This window comes from Hippoglossus stenolepis, chromosome 3, assembly GCF_022539355.2.
Source record: "Hippoglossus stenolepis isolate QCI-W04-F060 chromosome 3, HSTE1.2, whole genome shotgun sequence".
Classification (NCBI taxonomy): domain Eukaryota; kingdom Metazoa; phylum Chordata; class Actinopteri; order Pleuronectiformes; family Pleuronectidae; genus Hippoglossus; species Hippoglossus stenolepis.
The window spans coordinates 22,941,790-22,966,752 of record NC_061485.1 but is presented as its reverse complement, the minus strand read 5'-3'; the positions used below and the strand labels follow the sequence as shown (position 1 = coordinate 22,966,752).

At 43.1% G+C, this 24,963-nt stretch overlaps 1 long non-coding RNA gene across 1 annotated transcript in view; it reads right to left on the bottom strand.

Annotated features, from left to right (window-relative positions):
• The window catches only part of LOC118105234, a 28,229-nt gene extending 3,661 nt beyond the window's left edge, over window positions 1–24,568 (bottom strand). Inside the window, exons 1-2 of the long non-coding RNA XR_004695105.2 lie at window positions 24,502–24,568; window positions 24,056–24,126 (exon numbers count right to left, since the gene is read on the bottom strand). This is a non-coding gene — a long non-coding RNA (uncharacterized LOC118105234). The remainder of the gene's footprint in view (window positions 1–24,055; window positions 24,127–24,501) is intronic.
• Between the last annotated feature and the right edge of the window lie 395 nt (window positions 24,569–24,963).

The following is a 24,963-nucleotide window of genomic DNA, read 5'->3' as shown; positions in this document are numbered from 1 at the left end:
TAAACCCAGATGGGAGAACAGGCTCCTTGACTGCATTTTTATATGTTGGAAAGTTAGAGGGGTCACTTGAGGGTCAGATATGAGTGTGTGTGTGTGTATGTGTGTACATGAGTGTGTCAGGCCCTGAATACTGGGCCCCTGATAAAAGCATTTCTTCCGATTTCCTCCTTTGCCTTTTGTTTTTGTCCATTTGGTCCCTCGCTTTCTTGTTATGATGAAAGTCAAAAAGCCAAGCGTTCCCAAGAGGTCCCTGATGCTGAATACAGATTTGAAGTGGGAGCATGACTGTGTATGTTGTTCGTACAGTGTGTGTGTGCTGTATGAGTGTGCCTCAGTGTCTCTGTCTTTGTCTTGACTTTGCTTCTTCACGTAGACTACAACACAACCATATGAATGCAAACATATACGATGAAAAGACGGATGAACGGTATGGGGCACTGCTTCCAAATTAATGTTCAGAGAATAAACTAGGCATTCATGCTGGGCGCTACACATCTCCCAGTTTACAAAACCCATTTACAGACAGGGCAGCAACTGGGACACAAAGGTTCCAGTCTGAGCCTTCGTCATCCATCCAAACACACACGCACAAATATATATCCATATAAATGTATGTACATTTACACACACACACACACACACACACACACACACACACACACACACACACACACACACACACACACACACACACACACACACACACACACACACACACACACACACACAGCGTGGTGATGGGGCCAGGGGGTCTGCTGCTGCTAGGTTCCCAGGGAGCCTCACTGGTCTGATGGAGGCACTTTGTCTGAGGCCGGGGCAGACTACAGCAGACTCCAGAGGAGATGCCTATCAGCTACTGGCTATGCTATGGCCTGGAGGAGCGAGGGAGGGAGAGAGCGAGTGATATAAAGAGAGGGAGTGAGAGGGAGGACTACAATACAAGATGCTGAATGAAAATATAATCAACATCAGCAAAGAAATCAGAAAAGAAATATGCTCACTGAAGACAGAGACAGAAACAAAAAAAAAACATACCAGTTTGAAATGTTAAAGGCCACATCAGGTTAAGATAACTCACAGGAAATAAACATTTCCTGCTCGTTGCGTGTGCCAGATATCGACAACAGCGTTTTTCTGCGACAGTCGATTGGGATAAATCCCTCAACGGGCGAATCGAGTTAAAGAGCCCAACTGCTCTCCATTGACAAAACTATCCCTCTGGCATTTGACATAGTGCAGATAGCGGTAGCAGTTGAGGCCATATGCAAGTGTTGACAGGCAGAGTGATGTATAGTGAAACTGAAGCAGAGTCAGGTCGGTGACACAGTAGAGGTCAACAAGGAGCGTGACCCCTCCAGGTGTGGCCTGCTCTCTCAGCTCTAACACTGCAGGCACACTTCCACACTTTCTTCATCCAGCTCTTTATCCTGCTGAATAATCTCTGACAGGTTTAAAAATTATATGAAACATACAGTTCATCTTTCACTCTGACATGGACCCTGACAGGTATTGTAAGGTGCTGAGCAACGATATGAACATCAAAAAGGATACAAGGACAAATGCAATTCCTTTCTGCCGCCTTTTTCTCTAATCTCTCTCTCTGATTACTGAGGCAGTGAAGGGTTATGGACTGGGTGAGTTAGCCGGTGTAGTGGTAGACAGATCTAATGTGCGCTGTCTGCTGCATGGCGACTTCTTAGTTACAGCGTCAGGGCATAGGGTTGGGATGAGGGGGGGTGGACTGGAGGGAGTCGCACCGTGACCCAAGGATCTCCATGGCCTCTGTCAGCGGAAAATTAGATTACAACAGTCGGACCAGGGGGTGACTGTGGAAGGGGCGTCAAGAAGTCTAAATATGGAGGGATCAGTATGTCTGTAATCACTTTATACAAGTTAGATGAACAAAAAGACTTATCTCCTTCTCGCTGTCCAGATTGCCTATGTGCTGCTGGTGTCAAGCGTTATGTGTGTGTTGTGAAACCTCTCTGACACAAATCCTCTGCAGTCGTCGTACCTCTGTGGTGTCCTTTACCAGTGAAGGGGGAAGAAAAGTGCACACTGGAGCATGAATGTTAGTGATATGTCTGAATGGGTGTTTTGGACATGGTAGCAGCCAAAACAGGCCAATTCAGACGGCTCCATTCAGACAGTAGCCATGCCGGGACACAGGCTCAAACACATGCAGTTGTACATGTGTTTGGATTCGTATTCAAATGATGGAATGATCAACCCAAAGGAATAGAATTTTTTTTCAGATACAATCAAGTGGCGGCCGATGAATATGAATCAGTTCGATGTCAGTTAGGGGTCAGTCACAAGACAAAAGAAAAAGACAAAAAGAAACGAGAAGTCTTGTGGACAGACACTGGCAGCGACTGCGGACAAACGGCGTTGGTGATGAGCAGGGAAGGAAAAGAGTTGGGGGGTGATGGACAGAGACAGAGCAGAAAATTGAAGTACATGTAACATGACACAAATTGACAAAAGTATTTAGCTAATGATTTATTATTAAACAGAGCAGGCAGCCCTCCCCGACCCAATCCCCCAGCCTAGCCCAGGCCCCGGCCCTATTGTAGGGAGATGGAGAGGCAGATAAGCAGGGCTGTAATGGTAGTCAGATGGCAGGTGGGCCGGCCGAATCCGGGGTTAATCACTGCTAAGTGCTGTGGAGAGGGGAGGACATGGGGCCTGGCTGAAACACTGTATCCTGGGGGGCAAAGGGAGGCCAGGTAAGTCAGCCCAGGTAACTCACCTCGGCAGCTCAGTGAGACAGCTGGACTCTCGCGCCACTTGGCTAATGGTGTTAACTCAGGAGAGTCGCCACAATGATATGCTACATCAACACACTCCCCTCCGTCTCACTCTTTTAAACCATGTTAGGCTCTTTTGTAAGTGCTCCATCCTGCCTTATTGCTCGCAGCATTTCCGAGTAACACAAGTGATTTAATCTGTCTGAGAGGAAGGAGAGAACACTGTGCAACACAGTAACAAAACAGAGGCTTGTGGGCCTTTAAATGGAACTTATCTGAGGCTAAACCAAACAACTTAGTAATTTAGTAAGTTTTCCTTTCAAAGATGCATGAAATAAAAGGCTAACATGATGCATATTAAATTTTCTCCTCAAAAAAACACGATGATAATAAAGGCGTAAGATTACAAATGCTGCGCACGGAACAAAAACAACACCTAATCCAACATAAATATCGAAACCATTTCATTTTGTCCCTCTCTGCTTCCAATTCATATTCACGTGGAGTGCCCCCTATTGGTGACTAACCATGCTGAGGTGCATTTGCCTCCGGCGGCTATCAGACTACATGAAAAACACAACAAGCGGCCTCTCCTGCCACAGCATGAAATGCAGGCTGCTGTGCGTCCAAACAGCGGATGACAAACCCATAACGAAGGCGGTAATTGGAACAACATTTTCAGGTCCACTGTGCATGTCATGCTCTGGTATCCCTGCCGCCATCAGGCCCTTCTCCCAAATCATTCCCAAACGTCCGGCAAATCAAAACAAAACACGGGGGAAGGAACACAACTTTACAGAGCACTGACATCTGATGGGCCATTTCTGCTGGAGACTCCAGTCTGCGTGGAGGTGGGCCTTACTCAGCCCTTAACATGAAACAGGCTGCTACTCTGGGCTACATTCTGCAAGAGCCAGCGAAGGTATGGGTGCACTGTTACTCCAACACACATGAGCTGTTGTGTTTGGACTGAAGGAGTCTGCACTGCACGCAACCCGTCCCCTGATAATGTGAGGGGACAAAATGTACACATACATGGATCTCTTTAATTTTCTACTGTAAAACAAACACCTTCATCTTAAAACACACACACACACACACACGCACACAGCACACACGCACACACACACACACACACACACACACACACACACACACACACACACACACACACACACACACACACACACACACACACACACACACACACACACACACACACACACACACACATGCCCTCTCCCATCAACCATGTTGCCAATGTATTCCTCCGCCTGCTCCCATAAAATGGAGTCGTCGTAAACAACAGATGAAGTCATCTTGTTTTAGAGGGAGAAAAAACGGAGAGGTCAAGTTGAGCGGAGAGCGTTAGTTAAATCATCTGCTTGTAGTAAACAGTTGAGAGGAACATCTATCAGCCAGGCACGTGCCGCTGACAGTATAATAATAAGGTAGCGAGGGCTGGAGCGTGCAGGGAAAACAGATGAGGAGACCCACTTCTCTCCGGGATAGAGACAGAGAGAGCTGAAGGAAGAAAAGAGAGGACAAATAGAAAGAGAAAAGTAGCTCATCACCTTTTCCATCAGCACGGTGGGTGGTGCTGGTGTGACTGAACACAGTAACACTGCGGACCCTGTTCATAATCACAAGGTTACTGTTCATTGTTCACAGTGACCTGGCGGACATGAGTGACAAGGTGGGCGGCCGGGCTCGGTGCTACTGTGCGGATAATTACCTCATGACGACAAAGTGAACTTTGATGTACAGTCTGCCGCTGTAAAGCTTTAATGACCTCGGAGCCGGTATACGTGCACATCTTGTGTATATGTTTATGTAGAAAATGCCTGCACATGCACATAGACACTCACGAACAATTGCGACGCGCACACAGTCTCTCTGTCACACTTTCATAGACGCACACTCGGCTTCAGCCAGCCAGTAGGCCTGATGTCAATCAAATGGGTGTCTAATTAAAAGTAACAGGAGGAAGCTGCTGGGGACAGCAATTGCTATCAGACTCCCATTTTCATATGAATGGCCTTTTTTAATTAAACTCAACAGCTAATAAGCCTCAGTATCCAGACCATGTAGCAGTTGAACAGACAAAGAGCCACAAAGAAAACACACACGAGCAGAGAGGAGAATGGGGGATGAGAGGTAAAGACAGAGGGATGAATAATGAAGAGTCACAGGCAGAGTGATGCATTGCCTTTGAACCTGTTGGCTCTCCTTTGTTTGTGGAGGCGCTTTGCCAGTAGCTATTGTTGTCAACAAAGTTTATTTAGCGTTGATGATATTAAAGAACACACTCGCACCGTCGCCGCGAGATGGGGGAGAAATGAAAGAGAAGTGAAAGAAAGAGCGAGAAGCGTTATCTCTTTCCCAGATGAAAAGGAGAGTCTACAAACGATTTGGGCACGTGTGTGTTATTCTGTCCCACAGCTAAAGGCTAATTGTGTATTTATTTGAGCTAGGCGGACTGGATCAAACACAAACACCAATAAAACAAAACCAGCTGCCATTATTTGAGGAAAGAACGGAAAAACAATAAGAATATTTTACCACATGATTTAGGGATATCCTACAATCAAATTATTCACGAGGAAAGTGTCACTGTAAAAGCCGATCTTATTTCCATCAATTGATTTAGCAGCTATTGAAATACAAAGAAAGAAAAGCATGACAGCATAATTCAGTGACATGAATGCAGTGCTTAGCGGCATGGTTATATGATGTTCAGACTTGTACTGCCAAGCTCTAACAATGACATTTAGCAGCTCCAAAAAATTGCTTTGTTCATGCGCCAGACATAATTAATGTGTTGATCCTCTTCTATATGAAATTAGCAAGCCACTCAAATCTGGTATTTCTGAAAAAAAAAAAAAAGGACAGATTTTCTTCCTCAGCATCCCTCCCTTCTCATATCAACAACGCGTCGACAAACACACCAGGTTGGCAGGATGCGCGTTGAGAGAATCTGGGACAAAAGGCTAAATAAATGGGATGTTATGATTCCCATACTGCTAAGATTTCTCTGCGGAAGAGATTATGGCTCCGTTCTAACAAACACGACAAATCTCCATTTTCCCAACCTTTTACAACAGATAATGGGTCTTGGATCCCTTTTCCGCACTAAATCCCAGATCATCTTCTTCTTAGCTATTCAAACCACCCAGCAGGTTGTTTCTTAAAAGGCTTGAAAGTGAGGCGGGAGATAGCCAGCTCTGGGATCTCAAACGAGCTCTCAACGCCGCCGTGACTCACACGCGACTCGTTAATCCTCCCTCTTTCTCACTTCTTCAGAAACTTTTAACATCATGACCCCGAGAAACATTTGCAAACTATAACAATAAAATTAACTTGTAATGAGCAAAATAATTGCACATCAAACGCTGCTCGATGGCGGAGCGCTGGCTGGGAAGAAAGGGCCCAATTTACAGATTACATGGCTCATGACTACCGAAGTTCAAAACACAGAGAAATTGGTTGTGAAGTGAGAAAAAGGGGCCCTTCCAAAACGACTCCGAAGCATTCTTTAAACTTGTGTAATGGATACGCTGCGGGCAACTGGGCGAATTTACCATGCAAAGAATCTCCATTCTGCACGCAGCACTTCAAAGGGGAAGAGGAACTGAGTTTCAGGGAGCCAGTGGGCACAGGCAGAGGGGGGAATGAACTCAGCGATGCACATTTGTCTCCCAGAGTGACAGAAATTGGCGGGGGGTGTTCAAAATGAGAGATTCAGCTGATCTAGGGCAGAGTAGCAGTTCAGTCAACACCACAGTGCTTCCTCAATCTTCAAAAACGGAGGAAAAAATCATAATACAGAGAGGAGAAATGCTGAGAAAGTTAAAATAGGAAGACTAGACACAGGCACCTCAAAACTCAGAGGGGACTGGGAATATTTTTCTCTCCTCGGCCAAGAAGTAAAAGAGAGCAAGTTAAAGAGAGATAAAGAGAGATAGAAGATAGTGAGATAGAGGGCTGCAGAGACTAGGCCAAGTTGTATGTTATATTTTTCGGGGCAGCAGTCTTTTATGGCGTGTTGGTAGAGGAAGGGGAGCAAGAGATTACATTAGAGATGATAAAGTGACCAATGCTATGCCATGTCTTACCATCAGATACACGAGACAAAACACAGCAGATTACGCCAAAAAACACCTAAAACCCAGATACACTCTGGACTGCAGTGGACAGCTGATATCACCTCTGCAGCTCAGCACACAGGGAAAATGTGCACCAGAATAAAAACAAGTGTGAAGGGCTACAGCTACAAGTTTCTCTCTCTCTGTACTGTTACCAAATTAATAATCAGCCTTAACTAAAATACTGGAATACCTGGAAGACCGACAGAAATGTGGGGCTATTTATTTAGCCATCCTAAAATAATTCCAGAGACATATTCTTGGCCACGATGTTTTGTACTCATTTCTCACATTGCCCTCCGCTTTCACCCCTCACTCATTCTTTCTCCCCTCCGTCCCTCTCGGCTTCACAAGACAGTCTCCTTCTGCTGTTCTGGAGCCTTATCTGATGGGAGCGCTGCCACTGTTTGCATAAAACACTGTTTATAAGGGGTTGCATATGTTAAAACATTAAAAGACACATTAGAGGGCATGCATGCACATACATACACATGCGGCACGCAGATGTGCGCACGTTGACAAGTTGAGCTGTTCTGACCTTACTAAAACGCTTTGCAAGTGACGTGCAGTGGATTTGTTTAAATAAGGCTTCTCCTTTTATATTATCAAGGAAACAGAGAAAAAAAACACTTCACACACACACTTAAGATCTTAGTGGCATACACATTAATAATATGATTTAGCTTTCACTCAAAAATGAAGCTTTCACTCGAAAATGTCAATGCTTTCATAGTTACTCATTTACTCATTAATTATAGAAAGAATAAAATGACACTACCCAATAGTGACTGAGAAAGTTGTAATGTTGTCATTGTAGGAATAATGTAACCATACTATTAAAACAACAAGAGAAACAACAAATTAACTGTTGTTGTAATTACTCAGGTGAGCTGAATACTAATAGTTTGTGGGTCAGATTGTGAAGTCTCACAATAAACAGAACCAACAATAAATGTATAGCAATGGGACATTTTTATTATTGATTAATCTTTAATGAGCAGAGCTTGACCAATGTGGATTTTTGAAGGTTGATGCTGATACCGATATTAGGGAGTAAAAAAATCCATTGCCAATTTATATAAATATATTATATATATATAGAAAATTTGGTGATGTCAAACCTTTATGATAAAAAAATATAAATGAGGTTTAATATTTTACAGTTTAAACATAAACTTTAATATACATAACTATAGATAAAAAGAAACACCAGGACAACTTAACACAACTAGAACTTTAATATAGAAGCATCATTTTTGTGTAAAATATAAGCATAAATGCACATCTTATCTGCATTGTTTTTCTTTTTCTGCAAAATTGTTTTCTAATTGGTGCACATCGGCAAAATATCAGACGGTATTATCAGCCAACCAATATATTGGTTGGGCTCTATTAATGAGTATGATTAAAATAAAAAAAATGAGAAAATATATAGAAAAATGCACCTCGGGTTATAGTATTCTCTGATCAACAATGCAGATACTTTTGATTTCTTGAACAGAGAAAAGCTGCAAACCTAAAAATGACTTGGTAACAACCGAGATGGCCTTTCATGTTACAATAACAATATACTCATCAACTTTTTTTTTTATTTAAACACATTACCACTTAGTTCATCAATCAGAAAGACCTGCAGTAAGTAAGTCTTTTAGAATAGTTGCATATCTGTTTGGATAATTTTACTACCACTTTAGACACTTATTAGAAACAACAAGGGGGGACTACACTCTCCATATGATTTCCTCTTAACAGACCATTTTATTGATTATCCTTCGCGCTGTTCATCAAATTAAAGAGCAGTGATAATTTCGGCGGCAGCAGCAGCCTACACAAACCATTAGTCTTCCCATCAGTCTCGCCTCATTTTCTCCCTTCTGCCTGGTGAGTTGACCATTATTGTGTTCAATTAAAATTCCCCCAATTGTTTTCTCTGAAAATTAGGTTACTTCTGCAAATTTACACTAATTTACTTAACTTGCGTCCACCTCGGGCTCCGGCCAATCAAAAGGCCCCGCTGTTTGTTTAACATGCGACTTGAACTCTGTAACTTTTGTGTAAACCCTTCCTTCACCCGTCGCCTCCCCTTCTCCATCCCTATTCTGAGAGCCCGAAAAAGGTTGATCAATGTGGTCCACGTGGTTCAAGCAAGGGACATCTTTCCCAGGTTGGTATTGAAATTGTAAAACTAAAGCGGGTTCGATCAGAGATAAATCAAGGTGGGCTTTCGATTAGTCCATCCCGTTACTCCCTGAGGGAAGTTATCCTCTCAGTGCGCACTCCTGCAGAACAGCTCCTTGATATCCAAACTGCCAACAATGGCTCTCTATACTTTGGTCAGTCACGTCAACGTGTCTCTTCCTGTGTGGACAGAGCGCTTTAAACTAAGCAGCAGAGGAGTGCAGGTTCCCAGGAGGTTGAGGAGTGAGAGCTGTGTATAGACTGGAAAGGGTGCTGTCAACAGAGACGAGCCTTTTGCCCTGACACATGACCCGGCAACTTCCGGGTCATGTCGTGATAGCTTTCCTGAAGGTTATTCAGAGTGCCAGCGGTATTTCACATGACCCCCAACACATCACATTCCTCAGCACTAATATCACGAAGCCCTGTTCCTTTCCCTCTCTCGCTCAGACACACACACTCACACACCCCACTTGTCGACACAGTCTGCTCATGACACATCCGATCATGTCAGTCCCACCACATACACAGAGAGTGTCACTTGGTGCTGTTTGATGTGTGAACATTAGACTGGGGTGGGGTTAGTGTCAACATCTGAGTCATGGGGGTTAATGGAGATGATGGCGAGTGCATGGGTCTTAAATGCAGCGCTCTCTGTCTTCGGCCACGCGTGACTGAAGATCATGATCATTAGAGCCGAGGGTTTGCAGCTATGAGCTCATCACGGACAGATTGGTGCTCATTTGTCACATCCGTGAAGAGAAATAAATCATTCACTCGGGAAAGACATCAGGTCGAGGAATACATCAAGCTGTTGTCATGATTCTGTGTTTATGGAGAAAGCTGGTTTCTCTCTTTGTAGTTGGGTGAAATGTTTCTTGAACATATAAAGAAAGTCAGTTTGTAATTATACTCACACATTGTACATAAGTGTAAAATCTTCTGACATGATGTATCCATATCACAAAATCTGTTACAATTATGATATACATACCACAGACATTTTTTTCTGGATATTCTAGTAAAAGAAATGCATGTAAAATTAACATGTAATTAGCCAATTCGCTGAATTATTTGTGAAAAGAGAAGGAACTTAGTCACACCGACACAAAAATGCTGTAAATTTATTATTGCCATTTAAGCCTTTCAGATTAAACTTTAAAGGGGACATAGCATGCAAATTCCACTTTGTTAGTGCTTCTACAGGTTAATGTGGGTATCTGGCATGTCTACCAACCCAAAACTCTGGGAAAAAACACTCGCGTTTTGTTATAGTTCCTCTAAGTCAGAAACGTCATGCTTGAGCGACTCGATTGCGCTTCCTGGGTATTGTGTCGTAACAAGGAACTGGAAGTCTCCCTACATGGTCTTGGCCCACCCCCCGTCCCCCCAACCGTCCCCCACTCGTTACTTCTGTGTTTACACCGGAGGCAGCGCACGCCGTTCCCAAGCACGCAGCCGGGCTGTTCACCAGGAGAGCATTTCTCCACTGGTCAGCCCGCGATTCACTCACATGTGGCATTTGTCTGGATCGTTGGGACTGGGAGGCTGCAGCAGCTGCTCGGGAGCGACCGCTCGCTCTCCCGTGCGTGAGCTGGAATTTGTGTCAGCGCCACACAGCGCACAGCAGTGTGGAAGACTTCCGCAGTGTTCAGCGCTACTGTAACCCCCGAACCCCGACATTCAACGGGTACAACAACAAGCGGAGAAAGCAGAATCGCGGGCTGACCTTATATATACAGTCTATGGGGCTGACCAGCGGAGAAATGCTCGTCCCGTGTGAACAGCCAGGCGGCTGCGGCTGGAGAACGGCGCTGCGCTGCCTCCTGTGGTCTTCCACACTGCCAGCTGTGTGGAAGACTTCCGCAGTGTTCAGCTCTACTGTACGCTGGGTTACAGTAGTTCCGCCGGGTTACAGTAGTTACCTTGAGGTACAGTACGCGGAAGTACACGCTCTACAGGCAGCGCAGCCCCGTTCTCCAGCACACAGCCGCCTGGCTGTTCCACGGGACGAGCATTTCTCCGCTGGTCAGCCCCATAGACTGTATATATAAGGTCAGCCCGCGATTCTGCTTTCTCCGCTTGTTGTTACCCGTTGAATGTCGGGGTTCGGGGTAAATGATGGTCTTCATAGCCCCCCCACCTCTCTTTCTCTCTCTGTCTGTCTGCTTGTGTGCTTGTAGTGGATGGGCAGAGGGGACATTTAATTATGTGATTGGGAAAATTAAAACTCCAGGACAACAAGGGAATACAAAGTATGGGATGCATATTTGATAATTTATATCATATAAAATATGTAATTTATATCGTTTAAAATCATGGGGAGAGGGGGAGGGGGAGCTGGCTCATTAGCATTTAAAGGAACAGGCACTCAAAACAGGTCACTCGGTGGAGGCTTTTTTATACAGGGATAAAAGGGTGCTGTTTTATATGATCCTTGTGGTATTTTGACCAAAGTATGTTACAGACATTTCATTAAGACCCCAAGGAACCATATCAACTTGTGGTAAAATGGGCATGCTATGTCCCCTTTAATACAATAATTTATTAATTCAATTTTCAAGAAATAAATTGAACCACAAGCCAATCACAGCCTCTCTAATATAACAATATACAGATTTTCAGTTTTATATCATAGTAAAATCAATATTTGGGTTTTTTGATCAGTTGGTCCGACATTTGTATAAATTATGTCACACTCCTATAAAGTGTATTGGACAATTCCCTCAATCAGTTTATCTAGAATTGAGAAAATAATCTGCAGATTGATGGACTTCTTTACAGACAGACATCGAGCATAGAGAGAAAATGCATGGGGCAGTGTAGATAAAATAAATAGTTAAATGTGGATAAAATTATATAAAATGTAACAAATTCAATTATAAGTACAAATTCAATAAAAGCAAAGAAATGTAAATTTAATAAAGGGCAAGTTTTCACAAGTATTTAAACATTAAATAAATAGCTTCCTTTGTAAAAACAATGTGTCTGACATCTGACAAATCTCTGTCATCTCAAGTTACACTAGGCTACTGTCAATATCACAACAAATATCCAGTAAAATATATGAAGAAGACAGTGCAGCATTTTAGTTGTTATAGAGTTTATGAATTAATTTACATTCTATGGCTTTGCTATTATATTACATTATGCAACCTTTCATTACATGTGAATAAATAGAAATTTACTCATACAACAATATGACTATTTCTGTCAACATGTGACCTTCATCAAAGGGCCAGACTTCTTGTTAGTTTGACCACTTTGTACTTTAGTCTAATTCCAGCCAGGCAGAGAGTCTTTGAACCTCTCGGTGAACCCCGACTTGGTGCTCAACTCTCAGCGGATACACTGGAAGTTGTGTGTGGACCCATTAGGGCAGGCAGGGGTAGGGTGGACTGAGGTCACGTGACGGGTTCCCACAACTCAGAAACTCTGCTTCCCTAAAGCTACGACAGGAAGCAGAGTTTAGGGACAGACTAATGGACAATCATTATGCTTTCTGGCTCTGCTTGCTCTCATTGGTTCTACTAGTGTGAGAACATAGAGCCTCTAGCCCCCCCGGCACCGAAAGACAGTGATATCTGCACTTTGTACATTATGCTGTACAAGTGATAGCCTATTTTCCCATTTCGTGGCTTTTATTCATTTTAATTCATCCTCTACTTGGGCCATTTCCCCAGCCGTCCTGCTCTGCTCAGTCTCCAGGTCTCTATCTCTTAATTCTCCTCTGATTAATGGAACTGAATGAAGCACTGAGGAATAAAAAAAATGCATCTGCAAAGTTTCCTCTGCATAAAAGCATCACTAAATTGTCTGTCTTTGAAGAAAAATATCTCATTCATTTATTTTGTACTACGACGTAATGTTTAAAATGCGTGAATATGGAGCATGACGCAGCTGAGGCAACTAATCAAAGCACATGTTTCTTCAAACTCAAGACAACTTTTACCTCCTCTGTTCTCTTTCTTCTAAAGTTAGATAACCCAATACTGTTTGTTACAATGGGTGACAGTGTTCTGTCTTCCTGTCTTCGCACCTGTCCAGTCTGACTCAAATAGACCAGCATGGATAGAAGAAAGGATGGGGCATAGGCAATATGGCTGCAATTGTTAAAGTATCCTTGAGAGACAGCCAAAAGAGACAGACCCACCAAACTGGGCCAAAAGAGAGCTAGCTGAATGGTGTGTGGATGATGAGTGTGTATTTAGGGGGCAGCAAGGATGGGAGATGTCAACATTTTTCCTTCAGTGTGCCCATCTCCATTTGCATAATTTCCATTCCCTATGAGCAACAAAGAAAGGAACGAGATGCTCACACAAAACCCAAATTGACAAGGGAACAATGGTGGTCTGAAGGGTCGTTGTGAGGGGGCTAAAATGTCCTAAATCGTGGTTTAATATTTTGTCAGGCCAGTTTCAGAAAATGCTTTTTTGCCAAAGCTTAGTCAGAACACTGCTTTGTCTGATTTGATGAGGAAAATACATTTAATGTTCTCACATCATTTACGAAAAAAAAGAAAGAAAAACAATGGCTTTCATTTCACCTGACAGTGTCTGTTAAGTTTGCTACAGGCCAAAAATGAGCAGCCACAGATAATGGCACAGTGGATGGTGGACATATCAATGATTAATGTTCATCCTCCCAAAGATGAGTTTGAGATGCATCATTTACTGAAGAGTCCATGTCACATCAAAACAGCGGAAACAGTTTGTAGTTCAAGATCGAAGTTCATCAAGTTAACTGGAAGAAGTTCACAAACTGGTCCATTATAAAAATGGGGACAATTGAGAACAGAGATGCAGATAGTTGTGACTGCTGTATTTAAAGTTTTGTGAAAGGTCAGATGGTAACAGGGCACACAGCTGGCAGAGGGGCAGGTGTAGGGAGTGATAGGGCGGCTGTTGTGAGGACGAATGCGCGCACAGCAAAGCAAAGATGGATGATGGATGGTGTTGATACAGGAGGCAGCCGCCCTGCTTTATCTACGCAGCACAAGCCAGACCTGCCGGGTTGATGGGTAGGCTGTCAGCCCTTTGTTTATGGACCACCACCCATCTCCCATCTCCTATATGGCCCAAAAGCCTAGATCACTCAAAAATAGCTATTCACTGCTCTTTGTCTCAAAATGTGAAAAAATAAATATTACATTAATTGTAATAATTTTTAAATGTTGATAATAGAACATGTCTCCCAGACATTTCAGTCCACAGAGGAGGAGAGACAAGAAAGAGAGGAGGGGGAAGAAGAGACAGAGAGCAAAGGGAGGAAGTGAACCTAATCCAACCATATCCCCACGAGTTGCACGCTTCCAATTAACGACTGGTTGGTTTATCAGTCTCTGACGATGATTGCTGTTTTTAATCATTTTCTTTCTCTACACGGTTTCTCCCAGTCTATCAGTTCTTCCCACTCTTATCATCTAACCCCCTCCGTGCGCTGTCTCGCTTCCCTCCCCATCTCAGTTCAGTGCTGCCTCCATTTCATCACACTTCCCATGCAGCCGTACTCTCACGCTGCGTCCAACATGACTGTATGTTAAACCGAAACTTCAACCTGCAAGTTGAAAATCTGCCAATCGTTGTTCTTTGACCACTGAAACAGCACCTTCCACAATTAATCATCCAACTCCACATACCAACTCAATTAAAACAACATGATGTTGGGAAACAGCCAAAATAATAAAGCTACAATAAAGCTATAATGACGCTACAGTCAGAACAGTACATGCATCAGGCAGAGATGCATGCACTAACCAACTGTACTGGAAGTTAGATAAAGTTTGAGTCTTTGGTTGAGGACAACAGAGGGTATGTTCAGGCCTTTTCTCCTGACTCATCCAGGTATAAAGCTGTAGTCCCCTCAGAAAAAAAGGATATCACCACTTCTTTCACCTCCCTTTGTTAATTTGATTGTTTCAGAGACCTGAAATGTGCCTGTCACATTGATCGATCTGTCCACTTGATGTTGGGGGGTTCACCGTTGGCACTGTAATTAATGAGGGGTGACGGGCTGTTGACGGAGCAGCAGTTATGGCTTCTTTAATTTACCTGATGCCTCACACTGACAGAGACTCATAACAAGGTGACACTGCGCTATAATGGTTATGCTCAGTCACCTCTTGTCGGGTGGAGAGAGGGAGCAGGGGCGGAGGTGTATGGTAAGTGTGATTTTGTGTGTGAGTGTGTGTGTGTGTACGGGCTCGCTGATTTGATGTTGCCTCTCCTCCTTCTGGTCAAGGTGTTATTGAGAGTGGGACTGTTATCTTTTTCCATGAGGTTGCCCGCTGCCTCACTAGCAGGAGTACACCGGCCCCTCCAATCCCAGCAAGCCCGAGCGGTGTGTCCGGGTGGGTTGTTACTCGCCACCTCCTCCTGGGTGGGCTATAACTCATCTCTAGACGGGGAAGGGGCCTTATCTCAGTATCCCTCAGCAGGCCTGATCCTCGCCTGCTCTGTCTTAGGGAAAAGATTTGGCGGTGCCGCGGTATGTGAGTTATAGTTGGGGTTAAGGGGACTGAATACGCCTGTCAGTTCGCGCTGCCTTTGTAAATCTATGTCTGTGTGAGCAGAGGAATATGACGGTGTGTGTGTGTGTGTGTGTGTGTTTATACAGCATGTGTCTTCATAACTGAGATTTATTTAACATGCAAACAAGTTGTGTGTATACTCATCTTAATGTTTCCTATCCCATGAGGTGAAACACTATTGTCATAAGTTATATCATGTGAAGGGCATCGTTACAGTTGCATCTGAGCAAACCCCCCCAATGCGCGCATACACACTCCCCTCCACCCACCTACCCCATCCACGCCGCCTCTCTCTGTCATCTTGGCCTATCAATCAAAAATGTATTAAGTCCAGAGTCGGGCCGATCAAAGGCAGAATTCCTGGGAGGAGAGCAGATAAGGCCTATCTCATTAATAAGTGCTTTACCATCGTAGGGGCCCGCGCGCCTCGCCACACCCTGCCTGCCTCCCTTTGATATCTAATTATCCATCCGTTTCATTCTGTCAGAGAGGGAGGAGAAGGACGACTCACAGTGTCATTACATGCAAATACTGTTGCGTATCTGCATGTACCGGGATCTGTGCAAAGGGGCTGCACCAAAACATCATGACATGTGGCAAATCCGAATGTGCAGAGAGTGGCACATGTAAACAAATGCAAATAAGATGTTCTTGCAAAAGGGAACTGGTCCCACGTTTGTACGGCACACATCCTGTGGAGCTGTCATGCATATACAGTGTGAGCCTGAGATGAAGAGAGTGATCTCACACTAACAACCGACTGCAGCTGAGACTCCCAGGCATCTTACACATCAACCTTTTAACAAAGTGCAGGAGCAATGAGCTCTGAGAGAGCTGCAGACAAATTAGATAGTAGTGGGTGAGGAAAGAAACAAGATATTAAAACATCAAGGTAAGATATTGAGGAAAGGGGACAATTGAAGGAGAGCAAGGGTTAAGAGGATTTTTAAGAAATACCAGGGAAAGACTGATGGACAAAAGAAGAAGAAGAAATGAAGAAGGAGGGCAGAGACAGACAGGAGAAATGAGAGAATGGGAAATGGGAGGGAGAGAAAGAACAGGGCATTCTTTTCCCTTCTCTCCTTGGTTTTCTGTAAGAGTAGCTCAGGAAGATAAGGCTAAAAGGTCCGTCAGTCTGTTGTGGAACAATCCGTTCTGTGTCTCCCCCTTTTTCTCTCTCTCTCTCAAGATACTGCCTTTCTTTCTCTCTAATGGCACAACTCAGATTTCGAGCGATGCCTCTTGTGATATGGCTCATCTCTGGTGGCATGGTTTACTGACATCACTTGTCCAATACAATATACTCACATGCCATGAAGAGCAAACCCGCCTCGAGTCTAATGTGACACAGAAAATTCTGCAAACACTTTGGGCTCTTTTTCTTTTAAAGAACAAACCATCAATGTATCTAATATTCACACCAGTGTCATTTATTCATATGAAGGAGGACGATTCAAAGCGACAATAAAGGGCTGAAATGATGTCTTTTAATTTAACCGAGCTGTTCGAATCCTCGTCCCTAATCGCTCAAAGCAGAGCTCTGAGACAAACACAAACCAAGGAGGATTTAGAAGAACAAAAATGACACAAAACACAGGCCCATGTGTCTCACAAAGACTCCAAAGTCTGCCTCCCAATCCCATGTCCTCTTTAAAAAAAAAGAGACCTTCATCTCCTGGCACTCCTGTTATGAAGAGACTTTCTTCAAGAGGAGAAAGGAGGCATGTCAAAGACACGGGTCACAATGTTTACAAAGACGACTCTTAATCCAACCACAGCTTCCCCCTGCTTTTATTTCCTGTTTCATGGGATTAAAATTAAATAAAACATAATAAAAAACAAAATTAATTTATGGCTGAATAACTTATTTTTCTTGTTTTAAAGGGACAGGGTTTAAAGACTGAGGGGGGGAATCTACAAAGGAAATAATTAAAGTCAAAGAACCAAATTAGTTTCTTAGACTTTTAAATTTATTTTGTGTTTTCTAAAGGAATTTCTTTATGCGACCCGGGAATGACTGAATATTACCCAAAAAGACACAAACTCTCAGTTTTTTCTATTTAAAAGCAGCAGTCCAGATGCCACAGTCTGAAGTTAAGATACCAGTTAATCAGCACATCATCAGCTGCTCTCTCTCTTTCTCTCTCTCTCTTTCACTACCTCTCTTCAGCTTTCTCTCTGTTTCTGTCTCTGACCTGTTGTGAATCTGCCTGAGGGTTTGAATAACTGTCTGGTGCCAGGCTGCCTCACCCCAAGGCCTTGTGGGAGATGAAGAAGAGGTCAGTAGAGGTGGGGGCGGAGATTGTGTGTGTGTGTGTGTGTGTGTGTGTGTGTGTGTGTGTGTGTGTGTGTGTGTGTGTGTGTGTGTGTGTGTGTGTGTGTGTGTGTGTGTGTGTGTGCACGCTTGGCTGATGCTGTTCACAGAGTTTTGACAGAGAAATTGGAAAAGTGTGTCAATGGAAAGACATGGGAATAGGTGGAAAGAGAGACGCGTGTATCGCAGTCATGAGACCCCAGAAAGTTACACAAGGAGCTCAAACAGTAGCAGAAAATCACATGAAAAAAAGAAACCAAATTGGCTTCTTCTACAGGATATATTTGGCTCCATACTTAGGGCACTGACAGACTCACAAAAGCAAAAAACAAATCTGAATCCAATTAGGATTTCATCCATACTGGGCACCTCATCGCATTTAAAGCCAAGCAATTTTTTTTTACAGCAACTGGAAAAAGTACTCATGATGATTATTATATAACAACACACAAAAGAAAAAGACTCCCCCTGTAACAGCTGTCTGTCTGTCTTCACCTAATTCCTCGCCCTGGCAGCCCTACGCTGGGTGTGAGAGAACACCTCAGACCCACACGCAGATGAAAGGGAGGTCAACTCGCCGGGGTGAACCTCTTCTGGGGCTGACCAGGGCTAGAGGGGGCCACATGCCTGGGTGGCACTGCCTAACTAACCCCCCGGATGAGGGGTCTGGTTGTGATTTGGTTCAGTGGATGCTAAGACAGAGAAGACTCTTCCTTCGTTTTCTCTTTTGGCTAACACGAGTTGGGAAGGGGTGACAGAGAGGTCAGGGGGGCTCCAGTTGACTGTGCCCTGAGGGGGAATCCTGGGGAGGGACAGCAGAGAGGTAGTTGAGAGAAAGAGAGAGAGGGGATGGGGGTATCCCTCAGGAGCTTGGCCCGTCCCAAATCAAAACAAACAAACAGAGTGGTCCTCTGATCTAATCTGCCTGAACTAAAGCCCTCCAAACAGTCCGCTCGAAGCAGCTACTGCACTCAACAGTGGCATGTCCCTTACAGACATTCAGAAGCACCGTAAAGACAATAACTTCATTTTACTGCATCTTTACATTGTGAGTTAACAGGTCAAACTGAATGAAACTCATTTACATGAATACAATGAAGCACTGGGGGTTAGCTGCAATACTCTGACCTGGAGTTAAGCCCTGACTTCTGAAGACTGGATTAAGACACAGGACACTATTACTGTAAGCACTGTAGTAAATACATGTGTTTATATTTACTGACATCCACCCATGCCCGTGCACGTTATCAGGATTATTCTAAGGCCACTGCCTGGGAAAGCCAACATGTTTGGCTCTTTGAATTCTCACCCTAAACATTCCTTCCATTTCTGTGTTTTGAGGCTTTGCTATGGTTTAGACAGTAGACTAAACTTCTCACTGGCTAGCTGTTACCCCAACACAATGCTAAACAAATTCCTCTTCCTCAGCGGCGCACCCACCAATGGCAGCGTTGCCTGCTGTCAGCTGACCAGCGAGAGAAGATGAGGGTGAGATTAGACCAATCAGGGGTCAGGCTGAGGTTATCACAACCGCTGCAAAACTAAAACAGATGGGAGGACGGAGCGCAGCACGACTCAACATCTACTGTTGGGATTCATATCTTCAGACCATGTATTCTCCTGCTCCACTGGACTGGAAGAATGTCAGACTTAGTTTTGGTTTTGGATTCCGGGTCATGTTGCTTTAACAAAATAAGAGTGTGGATCAGCAAGTCCAGGGCGTACGATACGACACATGATAAGATGTGTAAATCTTGCACAGTGGTTAGATCCCTCTGTCCCTTAATGAATGTGACATAGAAACAAGAAAACATGCTAAATAAAGGCCACTCACGTGTCCCGCTCTCATCTTCAAATCTTTGCCTTTCATCATGATCACAAATATTATTAGAGAGTTACAATACACAATTTAAGCAACATCACTTTTCTTGTAAGTAGCAGGGACAAAGATCACCCTCCTCTTTGGATTGACATTATTAAGAATTACATCAAATACACACAAGACAAGGTCTTTTATAAAGCATTGGTAACAAAGTATGTGAGGTTTCATTATGATCACACATCCACTTTTTCTCTTAACTGTAGACTGGCCTTCTGGGATTAAAAACTAAAACTTGCCCCGAATGGCATGTTTGCCCCAAACATCATTCCTGTCGTCTGTCAGTCTGCTCTTTCTATTTTCCCCCCACGTTTGTCTATTTTTGCATAATTGTTTGCTTGTTTTCTTCATTATCTCTCCATCTGAAATTCAACTCCCCTCTGTGGTAAACATTAGGCCCCTCGCAGTCTCTCTCTCTCCCTCGTTCTCCCTCCAACTCCTTGCACCTAGATGAGATGTAATTGTGATTAACAACGCCATGACAGGAGCACACAAGACTTTCGTCATGACGGAAAAACAAACAAACAACGCTGACAGAGATAAAATGATTGAAATATGTACAACATCTTATCACAGATGTTAATTGTTTCCGTGTGGGAGGGGAGGGCGGCAGCGGAGAGGAGAGGAGCGGTTCACGTGAGGGAGGGAAAGAGGAACTTGAGAATATCCTCCCTCTGCCTTTGGCCTGCGCCTGACTTCAGAGCTAAGCCCTCTCTCAAGAGAAGGTCAACACCAGGTTCAACTTTTCACCTCAGCAGCCTGAGAGAACACACTAAATACCAAGGATTACACCACGGTGCGCTGCAATATCGCCCAGCCTTCCACTGCATTTCAGAACAGACCTACACAGCACATTTCAAAACCACAAAATTCAATAATGCACTTTCAATATAAAGTAAATGCCACAACTATGTGACTGTTGTCGTAGGGTTAGACACACTTGGTTCAGCAGAAAATATAAGTGCATCTGCTGGAAATGCATTGGCATTTAATTTGCCGAAGTATTATTATACGTGCCCAACTGTAATTAAAATTCTATGCATTACATTTTTTCAGTTCAAGTACTCGCAAACTTTTTTTAAATTAAAGATTAAAATATTGATCACACCAACTCTCAGCAATAAGCAGAACACCAACGCCTCGTGCCAATCTCATGTACTGAAGGGGAAGTTGGCAGACAACAGTGGCAGGGAGTTGGTGACCCCTGATTTAACTTTGTGCACCATATCTAGTGCTGCAGTCCATGTGTGTGTGTATGTGTGTGTGTGTGTGTGTGTGTGTGTGTGTGAGGGCATGATGATGTCTGTGCTGGTCAGGTGTAACCGAACAGACAGAAACACAGACAGGCAGGCGGCCGGCTGGCGTCAGCGGCCACACGCCTGTCACGACACACCACACGCCGTGCAGCCACATACCTCAGCGCCCACACTGCGTACACACAATGAGCGCTCAGTCCCCCGCATCACGCACCAGCGGCAGCAGCAATGTGAAATATTCACACAGGGACAGAAGGTAGAGAGACGGGCGGGGAACGGCTGGGGGGAGACCTGGGAGGTGAGGTCGGAGGGAAGGGTTCAAGAGAGTGGGGCTGAAACGACAGCAAGAGGGATGTGATATTGCAACTTTTGACAAACTTGAGTTGTCTCACTGCACAGCTGTTTGAGAGGAGAGGAGTCTGAAAATAAATATCTAAATCAAATTTAGATTATGAGAATTGCTTTGGTGAAAATAAATGTCAACATTTTCTACAATATAAAAAGTAATTGTAATAAACAGCCTGCCCTCAGTATAATTTACAGTTCCACTTAAATCTAATCTATTACAAGAATCACAGCAAGAGCAAAAACAATTCACTAATAAATAGACCTATAGTAAATTAATCGGCACCAATTTTAAAATATGAATTATGGTTAAAGTCGTACAAAGAAAAGATCCTAGTTCTCACGCATGAGGAGTTGCAGATCTTTTATCATCTGTTTTTACAAATTGAATTGTTGACTGTTGGCTGAACTGTGTTGGGACTGTCTTCAGAAAACTTGTGATGCACTGTTTTCTCAAATTGTATTAACTAAATAATAAATACATTAATCACGGCATATCAGATAACAGATTATCAAAAAACAATTAATACTTATTTGCAGCACTAATCACAATTTTAAATCAGTCTCTGCCTCATGCTGCTGCACTACTTTCTAAGTGAAACTTTCTGGGGAAGAATTTTTTTTAAATTCAGTACAGGAACACAGTACAATAACATGATGTTCCCGTGCTTTATTTAAACTGGAAACATTACAAAGATCCCTGAAAAAAAAAAAATAGTAGTCACTTCTAAATGTGGGACCTGAGTTTAAAGACACTGCAGTTGTTAGATAGCTCTCTCCCGCCCTCTGGTGGAGCAGGAGGAGACCTACATTAACTTCCTGTTAAAAAGCTCCACAACCTCCTTATTCAACATGTCAGACTGATCCGACGTTTCAAACTTTCTGTGGATCTGAGGGATGAACACCACAGATATGACCGTCTGTCATGTGAGAAGAAGGTGCTCGAGCACTTTCTACAGCCAGGGAGTGAATGGAGTACAGTGGGGCCCTCTCAAGCAACTGCCGACACCCTGAGCCGCGCACATCTGGTGTTAATCAGCAAAGCTTACACAAACACACACATACACACACGTACAAAGAAGCAGACACACACAGGCAAACACTTCGGCAAAGATCCCTCTTAAGAAAATCCCTCTCAACTCCTGAACTTCCGACATGACTGGGGTCAACACACTTGCCCTGGATCTATTAGTACAAACGCCGTGGCCATGTAGTAAGAAGTGGTGAGTTGTTACAGTACAAGGACTTTGTCAAGTACACACAGTAAATTCTAGGCTCACTGCGTCGAGCAATGACAACACATAACCACAGATGCATACATAAACACACATACATTTAAATGAGGGTATAAAGGGGTCGATGTTCAGAGCTCTATATAATTAAAAAAGCTGGTGACAGGGGTTCAATTTTGACTTGTGATAAAATAAAATCTACTTGACAATAAAGATTTGCACAATGAAAGAGAATGGAAAAACAATAACTTCTACACATTCTAATGGCATTCATGGACTACGAGGAAAGAGCAAGATAAAAACAAAAACACAGTGTGACTAAATTCAATCTGCATCCTTCTGTGAAGTTAACATCTTCATCAAATGTTTCCCAAAAAGTAATTAAGAAGAAAAAAGCAGCAATCCAACAATAAAAGTGGTCATGTCTTGATCTTTTGTGGCGATACAATTTATTTTATTTTACTTGATATGTATAATGTGTTTATCTTTTAGTGTCTTTTTTTCATTGTGGACAGCATGATGTGACCTTTAGCGACAGACCTCACACAACCTCACATGTTTTCATTTGTTCTGGTTTAATTTGGTTGTAGCTGCATGGAGTTATGTACGAATCTACATCATGGCACTATACTCTTTGTCCTATTAAGAATGATGAGTGTGGGAGATGTCAATAAGCATTTTTCCACATCAGACATGTCACAACACAAGTGTAAACTAGAGGGTTACTCAGGGAGCACACCAAGACCAACGCCCTCTCTTGCAAATAAAATGCCCTCGGCCCATACTCCACCCTTCCATCATGTTTCAATGAAATTGATTCCTCTTTTGTTTAATCCTGCTAACAGACAGACAAACAGCTATGACAACATAAGCTCCTTGGCAGAGGAAAAAAGTTAAAATCTAAAAGATTTTTAGTAGGAATAGTTTTTTGTATATATTGAGCTCTAACTTTCTTTTAATTATTCTTAAACTTTTTATTGTCTATGACAAAGCTCTTATTGCTTTGCTGAACTAGCCTGTCCTGCTTGTCCAACACTTTTCATTGTGCCGTTGATCCTGTGTTAACTTGGATATGACAAACAAGCCCACACAGTCCAGCAAGGTCACATTACCAGCCAGTCAAGTGAAATCCCCTGAGTTTTGAATAAATGCTAAATTTAAGAAATTGTTTGAGGAAACAATAAGCTGAATTGATTTTTTAAAAGGTACAGTAAACTGATTAATGAATTCATATCTTTATGGCTGAGGATTAATTAGTTGCATACATGGGAAGTTTGTTTTCATTTTGGATTTAATTGGTAAAAAAGAACTTGAATCATTCCAAAGGTTTCATAAATATAAACAGCATGGATTTCTAAATTCTATAGTATTACTGCACCACACAGTTGTGTACATGTCATCATTAAGTTCTGTGTAGAATAACATACCTGTGTCCACGTGTCACCTGTGTGTGTTCAGGTGAGGCTCAGGAGCTGTGGCTCTGTGGGGGGGGCCTCACCTGTCAACAAACACATGATTTACATCAACATGCTCACACAGACACACGTGTGTAATGCAGCACTGTGTTGTCATTACAAACCAACTACAATGTGTCATTGAACTCAAAAATTACGATTCCTGGTTTTATATACGTCGGTTCTCCGTCTGTTGTGTTGAGGTTTCAAACATTAGCTTTAGCTACTTTAAACTTTTAGCTAGTCCTTTGACATAAATGTGAAGTTGGCTAAGAAGGTAGCCTCACTGTTCTGTATTTAAGGTGGAGAGGTTTTACCAGCGGTGTGTTTACCAGTGTCTACATGCTGGTGGTGGCTTCTCTTGTAAACTTGGAACATAATATTTGGTGATTAATTAAAAAACAAACCACATATCTCACCTCAGTGTAGCTTAATTAGCTAAATTACATTATGTTCTTCGGTTTCTTCTTCAGCTCAGCTGTCCAGTGCTACAAGTCGTACTGAGCTCAATGCTGCCCCCTGTGATCAAAATAACCACCTACGTGTATCTCTCCCTATGATCTCTCCACACAAACCACATGAAAATATAAACATGTCCAACAAATGACTTTACAGATGTAAATATGTGCCACTACAGTTAAACTACTGCTTTCAAAACTTGCCACAGTGAAGGTTTGGGGCCCTGATTGTAAAGTGGCACGTGCTGAAAATAACAGCAACAGCTTCTAAACTGGAGGCTTTTAAGTAGTTTTTTATGATTTACAGGAATATCTGTTTACTTTTTCATATCTAGTTTTCCCATAATGTTAATGTTAAATGTAAATATCAAATGTAAACCCATTCATACAGCACTACTATGCAAACATACCACAATTTGGTGT